Here is a 13,724-nt window from a genome sequence, read left to right as displayed (position 1 = left end):
ATAATGAAGCTGACTGACATCCCGCCCCCAAGGCCTAGAGTACAACAGAAGTCACTGTGGGATCCTTGCAGAATTCAGCTTGTTTTCCTCCTCCCCCCCCCCCCCCGCATGAATGGGCTGGCTGGAAGGAGCACAGTAGTTTTCCGGTGCAAAACTGCACCAGACCTGGAAGTCATTTGCCAGAAGACATTGGGGTTAGCTAAGCAGCAGCCGTTTTTGTGCTGTCGTGAATACAGTGGTGCCCCGCAAGACGAATGCCTCGCAAGACGGAAAACTCGATAGATGAAAGAGTTTTCCGTTTTGGAGGTGCTTCGCAAAACGAATCTCCTATGGGCTTGCTTCGCAAGACGAAAATGTCTTGCGAGTTCCTGCGGGTTTTTTCCCCTTCCCCCCTTTTTCTAAGCCGCTAAGCCGCTTATCAGCTGATCCGATCAGCAGATAAGCCACTAAAAGCAGCTAAAAGCCGCTAATAGCGCTAATCCGCTAATCCGTCAATGGGCTTGCTTCGCAAGACAAAAAAACCGCTAGACGAAGAGAATCACAGAACGGATTCTTTTTGTCTTGCGAGGCACCACTGTATACTTCCCTTCTGACGACACGCTAGCAGGGGAGCTGTGCATTGAATGTCAGTAACAATGCTCAGTGGGTCATCATTGCAGTTCTCTCAGTCATGAAATAGGTAAAAGGTAAAGGACCCCTGGTAAGGGACGCGGGTGGCACTGTGGGTTAAACTACAGAGCCTAGGACTTGCCGATCAGAAGGTCAGCGGTTCGAATCCCCATGACGGGGTGAGCTCCCGTTGCTCGGTCCCTGCTCCTGCCAACCTAGCAGTTCAAAAGCACGTCAAAGTGCAAGTAGATAAATAGGTACCGCTCCGGCGGGAAGGTAAATGGCGTTTCCGTGCGCTGCTCTGGTTCGCCAGAAGCGGCTTGGTCATGCTGGCCACATGACCCAGAAGCTGTACGCTGGCTCCCTCAGCCAATGAAGCAAGATGAGTGCCACAACCCCAGAGTCGGTCACGACTGGACCTAATGGTTAGGGGTCCCTTTACCTTTAAAGGACCCCTGGAGGGTTAAGTCCAGTCAAAGGCGACTATGGGGTTGCGGTGCTCGTCTCGCTTTCAGGCCCAGGCAGCTGGCGTTTTTCCACAGAAAGCTTTCCGGTGGCCAGCATGTGGCCAGCATGACTAAACCGCTTCTGGCGCAACGGAACACCGTGACGAGAACCAGAGCGCACAGAAATGCCATTTACCTTCCCACCACAGCAGTACCTATTTATCTACTTGCACTGGTGTGCTTTCAAACTGCTAGGTTGGCAGGAGCTGGGGCAGAGCTACACAGCTGGGATGGGCACACCACCAGAAGGGACTTTACTAAGCACTGAAACCAGGACCATATAACACTGGCCCTAAAGGATATACAGTACACAGGCTCCCAGTATGTTTCCGAGCACAATTCAAAGTGTTGGTGCTGACCTTTGAAGCCCTAAATGGCATTGACCCTGTATACCTGAAGGAGCATCTCCAGCCCCATCATTCAGCCTGGAAACATTGAGGTCCTCCCCCGAGGGTCTTCTGGCAGTTCCCTCACTGCAAGAAGTGAAGTTACAGGGAACCAGGCAGAGGGCTTTCTCTGTAGTGGCCCCCCCCTCTGTGGAACACCCTCTCTTCAGATGCCAAGGGGGATAAATGCCAAGGGGATAAATAACTACACAAGGAGAAAAATAACTACAAATTCTTAGAAGACATCTGAAGGCAGCCCTGTATAGTGAAGTTTTTAATTCTTGACATTTTATTATGCTTTTATATGTGTTGGAAGCTGCCCAGCATTGCCAGCGAATCATAAAATTAAAATATATTGTGGTCTCAGTGGCGTAGCGTGGGTTGTCAGCACCCGGGGCAAGGCAAGTAATTTGCGCCCCCTAACCCGTGGATTTGCGCCCCCTAACCCTAACCCCCAGATGTTGCGCCCGGTGCGGCCGGGCCCCCCCTGCACCCCCCACGCTACGCCACTGATTGGTCTATCCACTTATGGGACTTGGTTCTGCAGAAATTCAGGCAAGCTTCATCACTGACCCACCATCTGTAAAGGGATATTTCTGTAATGTCCTTAGGGAATTAAAATGTGAGATTGGCTGCAAAGCTTGAACCTCAGTACACAGCAGTTTTCTGACTAAAAAACACATTTAGAGATATGTGTCTTTATAAAATAACTAAAAAGAGCCCTGAGTTTCATGCATTGTCCAATCAGTAGCATATTTGCTAAAGTAGTCATGGGCAGACTGAGAGGGAATGGCATAGAAGACAATCAATCAAAAAAATAATTTATATTTCTTTAAGGAAAATTGATACTTTTTTTTTTTTAAAAAAAGATGCCAGTATAACCATACAAGCTTCCTACACTACCTGGCCCATGATGTAGTTTGTCCAAAAGCAGCCTCAGCTTATCAGGTTGCAGAAATGGGTCTTTGAGTCATCCCCATTTCCAAAGGCAGAGATACACATATGCGCGCTCTCTCTCTCTCAGAACAAAGAAATGTAGGAAAGCAAGAAATCAACGGATGTTAGAACATCCGCATCTGAGCGTTCTTTGGACAAAGAGGAAGCTCTCTTTGAATTTCCCAGTTTAACAGACAGAACTGGTCTCAGATGCCGAGGGAGGGACAAACTCACTATTGGACCTCGGCCAATCCCCACCCTTCGAAGCCCAGATTGACACCATGACCAGCCAATCAAGAGAAGGGGAGCTATTTTGACTACCACCCCACCGCAATGCTCTTCTTTAGAGCATTGAAAGGTCACTCACACATGTTCATGTCATGCACCTGACATGACAAAGCAGTGGGAAGATTGGGGAAGTTTCTGCTCCCAGGGGACAAATACTCTATAAAGAGAAGGACATGTGCATTCAAATCTCCAACAACCAAATTTCCATGTAACTTTGTCATCCCCCTAATTTCCTTCACTAGGTGGTAGGCAATGCTTTTTTTCAGCCGGATCACAGTTCCGGCATCTCTCAGGTGGGCGCCATTGTAGGCCGGTGCCCCCCACTCTGTTTCTTGACTCCACCTAGCTTCCAGCTGCCCCTAGCCACGATTGGTCAAGCTACAGGGCAGGGCCAATTCGTATTTTCTTTTCTTCAATCTGTCTCCCATGTAGCAGTGGCAGCATTGAAGCTTCAGATCTGCCCTAGTAATCTTCCTGAATCTAAGAGAATGAGGGGAGCAGGGGCACATTTATCTGACCTGCACCAGAAACAAGGGCGACCCCCGAAACAACTAGGGAGATCGCTTGGCATAGTTTTTAGAACCTCCGGGGGGGGGGGTGTGTGAACGTGGCTGTTGTCAAACTGGCATCTGTTCAGGGTCACCCCAAGTCATCTGGCGACTTACTGTAACAACTTCATGGTGAGTTCCGACACCTATTTTTCTCTGGGGAAAGCACTGGTTTTAGGGAAGCCATCGGATCAGAGGAAATCGACGGCTATAATCTGAAGTATAGAAATGGCACCTGAAGTAAGGCTTCTTATATTTATTATTATATTATATTATATTATATTATATTATATTATATTATATTATATTATATTATATTATATTATATTATGGTGCTGATTCTAATTTACCTGCACACATTGAAAACATATTATTTGAAAACATGTTTGCAAAGAGAGCACTTGGCTCGTGGAACAATTAAAAGGCATCTTATGCCATGAAACCTATACACTGCACAATGTGTTTGGGGAAATGTAAGGGGAGGTGTTTATGATACCAAAACATTAATTATATAGGGGATGGCTGGTGTAGCCTATGGACCAGATGATGATGATTTATTATTTATACCCCGCCCATCTGGCTGGGTTTCCCCAGCCATTCTGGGCGGCTTCCAACAAAATATTAAACTACAATAGTCCGTCAGACATTCCCCATCACCCTGACTTAACAATGTCCTAGGCTGAACTTTCCTGGTGCCAGGGTACCTAATGCATGGAGGCCTGTTCTTCACCACTGAGTTGTAGCCTCATCCTCAAGGAATTTGTCGTGGTGACTCAGTGGAACCTCATGTTCAGAGACTATAGACCTTGCCACATCTGTTGCTGGAAGCCATGGGGTGAAGGAGAAACGCTGCCTTTAAGCCCTAAGTTTTTCAGAAGTGTCTCACTCGAGGGTGGCAAACCTCCAGATGTTGCTGAACTACAACTCCCATCCATCCTCTCTAGTCATTAGCCATGCTTTCTGGGGCGAATGGGAGTCATAGTTCAGGCCTTCCAAGTGTCCCTATTTTCTAGGGATAGTCCTGGATTTACAAAAGCTACCCCAGTTTCTGATTGGTGTGTCCCACTTTTCCTTAGGACATTCCTATTTTCACCAGAGTACTGTAGTAGTAGTAGTAATATTTATACTCTGTACATCTGGCTAGGTTTCCCCAGCCACTCTGGGTGGTTTACAGCACATAAAAATGGTAAAACATTAGACATTAAAAGTTTCCCAATACAGGGTTGCCTTCAAATGTCTTCTAAAAGTCAGATAGTTGTTTATTTCCTTGATCTCTGATGGGAACGCCCAAATGTTGGAAGGCATGGAATTATGCAACCCTCAAACAAAGGAGATGAATAACTATACAACCTTTGGAAAACATCTGAAGGTAGTCCTGGACAGTGGAACCTTGGTTCTCAAACTTGGTTCCAGAAGTCTGTTTGACTCCCGAAACATTCGAAAACCAAGGCGCAGCTTCCAACTGGTGCAGGCGCCCCAGAAACAATAGCCAACAGCCACATGCTTGGCTTCCAAAAAATGTTCAAAAACCTGAACACTTGCTTCTGGGTTTTCGGCGTTCGGGAGACGATTTGTTTGTCAACTAAGCCATTCGAGAACCAAGGTTCCACAGTATAGGGAAGTTTTTAAATGTTTGATGTGTTATTTTGTTTTTATATATGTTAGAAACTACCCAGAGTGGCTGAGGCAATCCAATCCGATGGGTGGGGTTATTATTATTATTATTTAGGATGTCCCTATTTTCACCAGAGAAATGTTGGAGGACAGGATAGCTCTGCAACACCTGGAGGGTCACAGATTAACCATCCCTCATCTAGGCCGTGCTGTTCTCAAATGGTGGGCTTAGATGAACCTTTGGTCTGGCAAGAGTATTGTTAGCCCAGAAATGGAAGCAAGAAGAAATTCTGACAAAAGAGGAATGGCAGACAAAATTAATGGACTATGCAGAATTAGATAAAATGACAGGAAGGATTTGAAACCTGCAGGACCAGAGATTCACAGAAAGATTGGAAGAACTATTTGAAGAGCAACTGTAATCAACAAATTACGCTAGTAGGACTACAAGAAATTTTGTAAGGAGAAATATATGAAACATTGCAAAGTAGAGAAATAATAGAGATATTAGTTATGAGATTTAGATGTAATAGTGAAAGTAAGAAATGTATATTAAGTGAATAGATTGGAAAATTTTCAGATGTGATTGATGGAAGTAAAAAAAAAACCTGTGTAAGATGTAAAAGTATGTTTAATTACTGTTTAATTACTGTTTATTTATATTTTATATAAATAAAATAGATGGACCTTTGGCCCAATCTAACAGACCTCTTGATTTGATTTGATTTGATTTTTATGGATCTGTGAGAACTAGCTGAGGAATATTTCTTTGTACATCCGCTGAGACAATCTTGTGCAAGGAGCAGAGGTGGGGAGGGGGACACTGGGAACTGGGTTGCAAATAAGTAAAGACTGCAATGAGACATAGGCTGATGCCGTTGCTGAGAAACTGACTTGAATGGACAAATTGTGCATCTTTTGGAGGCGGCTGCAATGGACACTGCTGGCTCCACTACCTTAGGGAAGGCTGTGCCCATGGAATCCAGCGGCAGCTGCTGGAATCCACTGCCATGCCAAGACATTAGAGGCTTAATCCATTTGTCTCTGTGGTTGATTCATTCACTTCAAAGCAATGCAACCCTAGGAGACAAGAGCATGAGAGGGAATCTTTTCATTTGAAGAATGGGGAGAGGGGAATTAAGGAAGGGGGCACCGAACAAAGGGAGTCAAGCAAATGCGAGCCAGTTCTCGATATAACTTCACGGAGCCAAGAGGAAGAAGGCACATATCTTGAGCTCAGACCAAGAAGGAAAAGGCATGGGATGATGCCAGGCACAGTTGTTGTTTTTTAAAAGCCCACATTTGCAAGTGGATAAGAGAAACCAAGCTGGAAAGGAACAGACACATAAACAGAAAAGGAAATTGCCAACCAGCAGGAGGAAGGGGCTCAGAAAAAGAAAACGGAGAGCAAGTTTAAAGGAAACCACCTACTGACTTCTGGAAGTAGTTCATGTACTCTGTAATTATGTTTGCTTCGACTATCTTAACATAGCTGAAATCCATGGCTCATTCTTTATTTTAAGGGTTGCCTCTCCATACAAACACTTCCTCCAATACTGCAAATGAGTGTTATTTATGTCTTAGATGTTTAAATACTCTTGGCTGCCCTTTACTTGGATGGAAATTGTAGCCGTACAGAAATGACTATTGTGGCTTCTGACGTCAGGCAGCAAGGTCTGTTCTGTGGTCTCATCTCTCTATTCCTTAATCTGCACTGGAGAACAATCGTCATTCCTTTCACATGGGAGGTTTCCGTGAAGCCAAGATGCCTCTGTTCAACTTTAAGGACTCATCACAAACAAGAGATGTACAAACGCTGGGAGATGCCAAGAGACCTAAAGCCTAAGAGACTTGGGGCTGCAGCCACATCTGCACATACCACTTTGAGCAGTCACGGCATCCCCCAAAAATCCTGAGAACTGTCGTTTGTTAAGGGTGCTGGTAGGTGGTAGGAGACCCCTGTTCTCAGAGTTTCCTGGGAAGAAGGTTGGTGGTTAAATCACACCATTAGGAGATTTTGGGTGAGGTGTCACCTGATGGCACCCAGCTGTTTTTCTCCATAACATCTGCATCAGGTGAGGCCTTGCAAGACCTGGACCACCAAATAAAATAAAATAAAATACTTATACCCCACCCACCTGGCAGGTTTTCCTCAGCCTTTCGTCACTCTGGGTGGCTCAGAATATTTAACAGCATGCAGTGGACGCTCGGATTGCGAACATGATCCATGCGGGAGGCACGTTCACAACCCGCAGCATTCGCAACCCACAGCACCATGTCTGCGCATACGCGGGTCGCAATTCGCGCTTCTGCGCATGCACAAAGCACGATTTAGTAGTTCTGCGCATGCGCGTGCGCCAAAACCAGGAAGTAACCCATTCTGGTACTTCCGGGTTTGGTGCAGTGCGCAACACAAAAACGCACAACCTGAAGCGTCTGTAACCCAAGGTATGACTGTATTAAAAACACGATAAAACATCAAACCCTCCAACATTTCGCCAATGAAAATAGGGATGTCCTATTCAATAATAAAAATGAGGAGGAGGATGATCTTATTTATAGTCTTCCCTTCTGACTGGGTTGCCCTATCACTCTGGGCAGCTTCCAACATATATAAAAAAAACTTCCCTATAGAGGGCTGCAAAGGTATTTTGAAGGGAGATGCCTTTGGGTCTTTTGTCTCAAGACAGTGTGGCATGAAGATGTAAACAAAGCTCTCAAGGAAAACAGCTCCAGGCGAAATGGGTGCTGTTAGAGAGAGAGAGAGAGCTTTGCTTATAGGTCTGTTTGGATTATTTCATATTTTCTAAGATGCTGAGCTCGTGCTGGACAGCACAAGATATTGTAAGCATATTTTTGGATGTTTCATTTGATGTTTCTGTTTGGTTTCAAAGAGATCTGCAATTAAAAGCTTGCATAATATTTTCATGGGTCCAGACAATGATTTCTTTCCAAAAGGAGTCAGTTCTCATGCTTCCAGTCACTTCAAACTGCACAGTTTTAATACCTGCAATACTCAATAGATAGGGCAACAGTGGATTCATTGCCAAGGGTACAAGCCACTCAGCTGCAATCGTATGCCCACATACTTGGAAAGTAAAACTCATTGAACTTGGTATAATGGGAAGGCTCCTAATATCACAACTGGGTTGTTTGACTACTGCACATAAGTCACTGGCAACAGGTTTGTTTTCTTTTAGAACTCAGATTTTGCCCAAACCTACCGAATCCCAGGGACGCGGGTGGTGCTGTGGGTTAAACCACAGAGCCTAGGACTTGCTGATCAGAAGGTCGTGGTTTGAATCCCCGTGACGGGGTGAGCTCCCATTGCTCAGTCCCTGCTCCTACCAACCTAGCAGTTCAAAAGCATGTCAAAGTGTAAGTAGATAAATAGGGACCGCTCCGGCAGGAAGGTAAACGGCATTTCCATGCGCTGCTCTGGTTCACCAGAAGAGGCTTAGTCATGCTGGCCACATGACCCAGAAGCTGTCTGCAGACAAACGCCGACTCCCTCGGCCTATAGAGCGAGATGAGCGCGCAACCCCAGAGTTGGTCAGGGGTCCCTTTACCTTTACCTTTTACCGAATCCCAATGAAACGGGAGGAAAATATGAGCTGGCTTTTTTTATGCCAATGACATCATGTGTGTGGTGGAGGGGGAGGGGACCATGAGGAGCACCAATTCTATAAAAAACACACACACACACACCTTAAAGTGCACATAAGTTCCAGATAATGGCAGGAGGGTGAGGAAGAGCGAGAGATGTGAAATCATTAAAAAGAAAACAAATGAACGGTGCTTTTTAAAAAAGAGCTATTAAAAAAAAGCTAAATATATATCACTTTACCCATTGTAGTTGTTGGCTGCAATATCAAGAGAAAACTGAACAACTTGGTCTTGGCACCTGCGCTTTTTATGCTGTTTTATGAAAATGTAAAACAGACCTTTTTCTCCAAAACAATGGCACGCTGTTTGAACTTTTGACTTTCCTGCAAGGTAGTGCAAAATTGATTTGCTCGGCTACTGCACACTGGCAGGGAAAAATGATGCCCATTTGAAAGGTGACAGTGTTTGCTTTCCATTGGCAGACCAATTAATTTCACTCTCCTTCAAACCACAGTTCCCTCCATTGTAACGAGCCGCACTCTTCTTTCAACAGATATGACAGACACCCAACTGGGTGTCAGTATTTGCACGCTGGATCGCTGTGGCTAGCGCTATTTCACAACATAAATATGGTGCCAGATTCAATGCCTGTTGAAGCTTCTGCCTGAACAAATGAAATGAAAACCAAGACTTTGTCTCTGTTATTATTGCCATAACAGATTAACTAAACAGTTAGGTCAAATTAGACATGATCATTCTCTGATCTTACTGCAAACCATACATCTCAACGCTTCCCTAAATGTAAATCTCAGGCAATGAGCTAAAAGAACTTTCCTTTCTCTGCAGGCTTTTAACAGTCTTGCATTTCAGTGATGGACTTCATAAGTTGGTGTTTTTTTTTACTTGCTTATAATAGTAGCATTGCTAGATGGGGAGTTTGGTGCTGACTGATTGTATGTTTTTGTCAGCCTTCCGGAAACTTATGAATAAAGCTGAGTATCCTATTTTCAAATACACAAATAGAATTGTAATACCACTGTAACAGAAGTGGAACACAGGGCAGATTGTAAGGCATTCAGCATTATTCTGCATTTCTGCTGCTTAAGTCTGTTTCTCAAGAGGAAAGGATGTTTATCTTACTTCCTATCTCGCTCGTAAGTAGCCTGATACATAGTCTCAGCAAGATGGAATGGGTGAGACCCACAAATGAGTTCCACCCATTAGCTACCAGAAGCCTGTCCAGATTTTTCTCAGTTGCTTTTTCCTCTGCTCTGGTCGTCTCTCTTTGTAACTAGAATGGACAGAAGTTTCGTCTTGCAGCAAAGAAGCAAGATGCCATCCTAGTTCATGCAAAACACTAAGCCCAAGTTGTTGTTCTTGTTGTTTAGTAAACGTATTTATATACAGTCATACCTTGGAAGTTGAACGGAATCCGTTCCGGAAGTCCGCTCTACTTCCAAAACGTTTGGAAACCAAATTGCGGCTTCTGATTGGCTGCAGGAAGCTCCTGCAGCCAATCAGAAGCTGTGGAAGCCCTGTCAGTTGTTTGGGTTCCAAAAGAATGTTCGCAGACTGGAACAGTCACTTCCGGGTTTGCGGTGTTTGGGAGCCAAAACATCCGAGTTCCAGGCTGTTCAGGATCCAAGGTACGACTGTACCTTCCTCTCTCCAGTGTGGTGTAGTGGTTAAGAGCGGTAGACTCGTAATCTGGTGAACCGGGTTCACTTCCCCGCTCCTCCACATGCAGCTGCTGGGTGACCTTGGGCTAGTCAGTTCTCTGAAGTCTCTCAGCCTCACTCACCTCACAGGGTGTTTGTTGTGGGGGAGGAAGGGAAAGGAGAAAGTTAGCCACTTTGAGACTCCCTCGGGTAGAGACTCCTTTCGGGATATCAAATCCAAACTCCTCCTCCTCCTCCTCCTCCTCCTCCTCCTCCTCCTCCTCTTCTTCACAAAACGTATCTGTGCCATGGAGCAAATGAGTGGGCATTCCCACACACACACCTAGGTGCAAGATAGAAAAACAAAATCCAGAGCTGTGTGTCTGTGTGTGTTAGCTGAGCTGGAAGCAGACTGGAAGCTGGAGACCCAGAGACAAACTTGCTCCGTGATGGAGCCAAAGCTGTAACTAATGGAGATGCAAGATATTATTATTATTATTATTATTATTATTATTATATTATTATTATTATTATTATTATTATTATTATTATTATTATACCACCCTATACCCGGAGGTCTCAGGGCAGTTCACAGAACAAAGAGAGTGGGCAGTGGATATTGTAAATAAACAAATAATCAGTTCGTTACAATCGACAAAAACCAGGTGAGGGGAAAAAATTATACCTTTCAGATACATACATTTAGCTGATTTTACAATTATTTCGAATCATTTTAAAACTCAACTTCTTTCCCTCTCTTTCTGTGGTTCCTTAAATTTATTTTTAATATCTTCTACATATCCAAATTCGCTTAATTTACTCATTTCTTTATCTTCTTTAAATAGATACTGTATTTTTCTGTGTATAAGACTAGTTTTCCCCCCTAAAAAAAATGTCAAAAATTAGGGGGCATCTTAAACCTGAGTCCCCCAAAATAGGGAGCGTCTTATACATGGGGGCGTCTTATAGACAGAAAAATACAGTACTCTTATGTAACTGCAGGTTATTATCCTGTCAGTGTTTTCATCTGTTTACAATTTACCATTTATAAAAAGTTTGTTATCTTGATTTCTAATTCAGGTGACATTTAAAACCTTTATTAGAAACCCAGAAGCTGCTCGTCATCCTAAACATTTTATTTTAAAGTTCTATTCTTCTCTCTCCTCAGTGTCCCAGCTCCACGGGGAGGTGTTTATTTTGTGAGCCACTCCAACCTATGTCCAAGATGCATAGATGTGTAACTAAAACAACATATCCAGAAGACAGTCTCTCCTGAGCTTCATTCCAAGGGAACCAAACTTTGGGCAAATGCCGGAACTTCTCACTGCTCAAAAATCAGGGTGTGTGACAGTATAGTGCAGATGGAATCAAAACTGTCTTCCTCAAGGTTCAGAGGCAGAGGAAATTGACACTTCTCATCATAGGCGTTGGAAGAAAATGTTATTCCTTCAAGTGGTAGCATGTTTCAAAACAGAATAAGAGGAGGAAGCGCTATTGGTGCTTCTGTTTTCAACACTTCTTCATAATGTGTGAAACCGGCCAGGAAACCTCTGAGCTAAGGACATGCCGCACGCAAGAAAGGCCACTGTTATTCAAGCTATTTCGGCTTTCCTGAAAATTCCTCGGTCCCGTCCAAGGAGGAACCTCCAACTCTACTTTGTGTCAGCCAAAATCCATCGGCAACCAAGTGATGTACAGAACTCGCCCACATCCAAAGAAAATTTTGCTAGGTCTCATCAAAGCCTCCTAGCCTGCCGTCAAAATCCCTCAGATGTTTTGCCTGAGAGACCCACAGATTCTCTTTGAATTTCATTTGTGGTGATAGAGTAGCAATTTTGCTCACTGGAGGGGGTACAATAAAACCATGTTGTGAAACCTTGCACTGATAGACGGAGGGTGGGGGGCTTGCAAGGGCTGCCGCAGCCTTCCTGATTGTTCCATTCCCATCTTTATAATTTTATATGGGACTTCTGCCACTGAATAAAGAGGTTCCAGTTACAGATGGGTAGCCGTGTTGGTCTGCCATAGTCAAAATAAAAAAATTCCTTCCTGTAGCACCTTAAAGACCAACTAAGTTAGTTCTTGGTATAAGCTTTCGTGTGCATGCACACTTCTTCAGATACACATGTGTATCTGAAGAAGTGTGCATGCACACGAAAGCTTATACCAAGAACTAACTTAGTTGGTCTTTAAGGTGCTACAGGAAGGAATTTTTTTATTTTGAATAAAGAGGGAAATTGTTTCCTTATCTTGATGAGCACCAGCCGTTTGCATGAAGAAGACTATTGCAGGAAGCTCATCCAATGCGCCGTTCAGATCAGGGATGTACAAAATCCCTGTTTCTCTTTTAATGGATTATTTCTGCAGAGTTGAAAAGCAAACTTGTCTATTCGGGGCATGTACAGTATATGCAAATGTGGGTATTTCACATGTTAGCCTATTCAATGCATGTATATGCAAATAGTTATTTCATGTGTTAGCTTGAACCTCACCTCCAATGCACCTTTGGCATGGCACGCCCAGCCTGGTATTGCTTTTTTCCTTACTCAGGTGATTCGCAGGACACAGCCCCAATCTGTAGCAATACCACCACTCGATTCAGTGATTCCTCAGGCTACTTTTACCATTGCGTGTGGCGAATTTCCACGTGACCCACCTGCCTGCTATTATAATTATTATAATTATTTTCAGCAAGGGCGGCTTCCATCCTGCAGAACAGGTGCAGGTGTTTTAGGCTGGGGCAAACTAGCCAGATGGGTGGGGTATAAATAATAATAATATTAATATTATTAATTATTATTACTACTACTACTTCACAATGTATGTTGTGCTAATGCTTAATGTGAATGTCCTTTCCCCAAAAGCCTTTACAATGTTACTGGTTATCAAAATATCATCACTTTCTCTCCCCACCTCCACCCCATTTAATCAGATTTCCTTTTCCAGGGGAAAATGGATAAATTAAAGGGTGGGCACCAAATTGTTTCCAATTTCTTAATGATCCATTTGCCATATTGACCCCTGCATGGGGAAGCACCCACACCATGAAATCTGTTGGAGAATGCGTGTTGAGTTTTTCTTCTTGTTGTTTGTTTTTTTTGTTTATATATTTATGGTGGATCATTCTAGCCTCCATTATAATTTAGCGCAGTGGCGGAGAACATACAGAGGCTCTTCTGCTTCATCGTGGTGGGTGCTTTCCAAAACATGAAGGCCAAAAAAAAAATTCAACAGCTGGAATGTTTTATAGAAATGTTGCATGACTTTTGAGGGGGAGGGGGATGGAGATGAAAGCAGAAAAGAAACTGGCTTGGGGAGCCTTGTTAGAAAATTGGTTTTTAGTGCTAGATAGCCCACTTGACTCCTGCATAATTTGTACTATGGAAAGCTATGGCCAGCCCATTTTTCATTTGGCTGGCGACTGTTGAAAACAGACGCGATGGACCTCTTGTCCCATCAAGGGGGACTCTCCTCCTGCTCTCAGATACTCAAGGAGGAGACCTCTAGCCTTGAGGATGCTGGTGTGTGGTCTCTTCTTCCTTCCCTTGAAGAAACGAACAAAAAGCAACAACT

The 13,724-nt window shown here is 44.0% G+C and overlaps 1 long non-coding RNA gene across 1 annotated transcript; it reads left to right on the top strand.

Annotated features, from left to right (window-relative positions):
• Positions 1 to 2,776: 2,776 nt before the first annotated feature.
• LOC309522194 lies at positions 2,777 to 12,456 on the top strand. The gene is made up of 3 exons (XR_014214966.1): positions 2,777 to 3,405; positions 11,320 to 12,139; positions 12,384 to 12,456. It is a non-coding gene; the product is annotated as an uncharacterized lncRNA (long non-coding RNA).
• Positions 12,457 to 13,724: the final 1,268 nt, after the last annotated feature.

This window comes from Podarcis vaucheri (assembly GCF_965113315.1).
Source record: "Podarcis vaucheri genome assembly, chromosome: 17".
Taxonomy (NCBI): Eukaryota; Metazoa; Chordata; class Lepidosauria; order Squamata; family Lacertidae; genus Podarcis; species Podarcis vaucheri.
The sequence above is the reverse complement of the archived record's forward strand: the minus strand, read 5'-3'. Positions and strand labels throughout refer to the sequence as shown.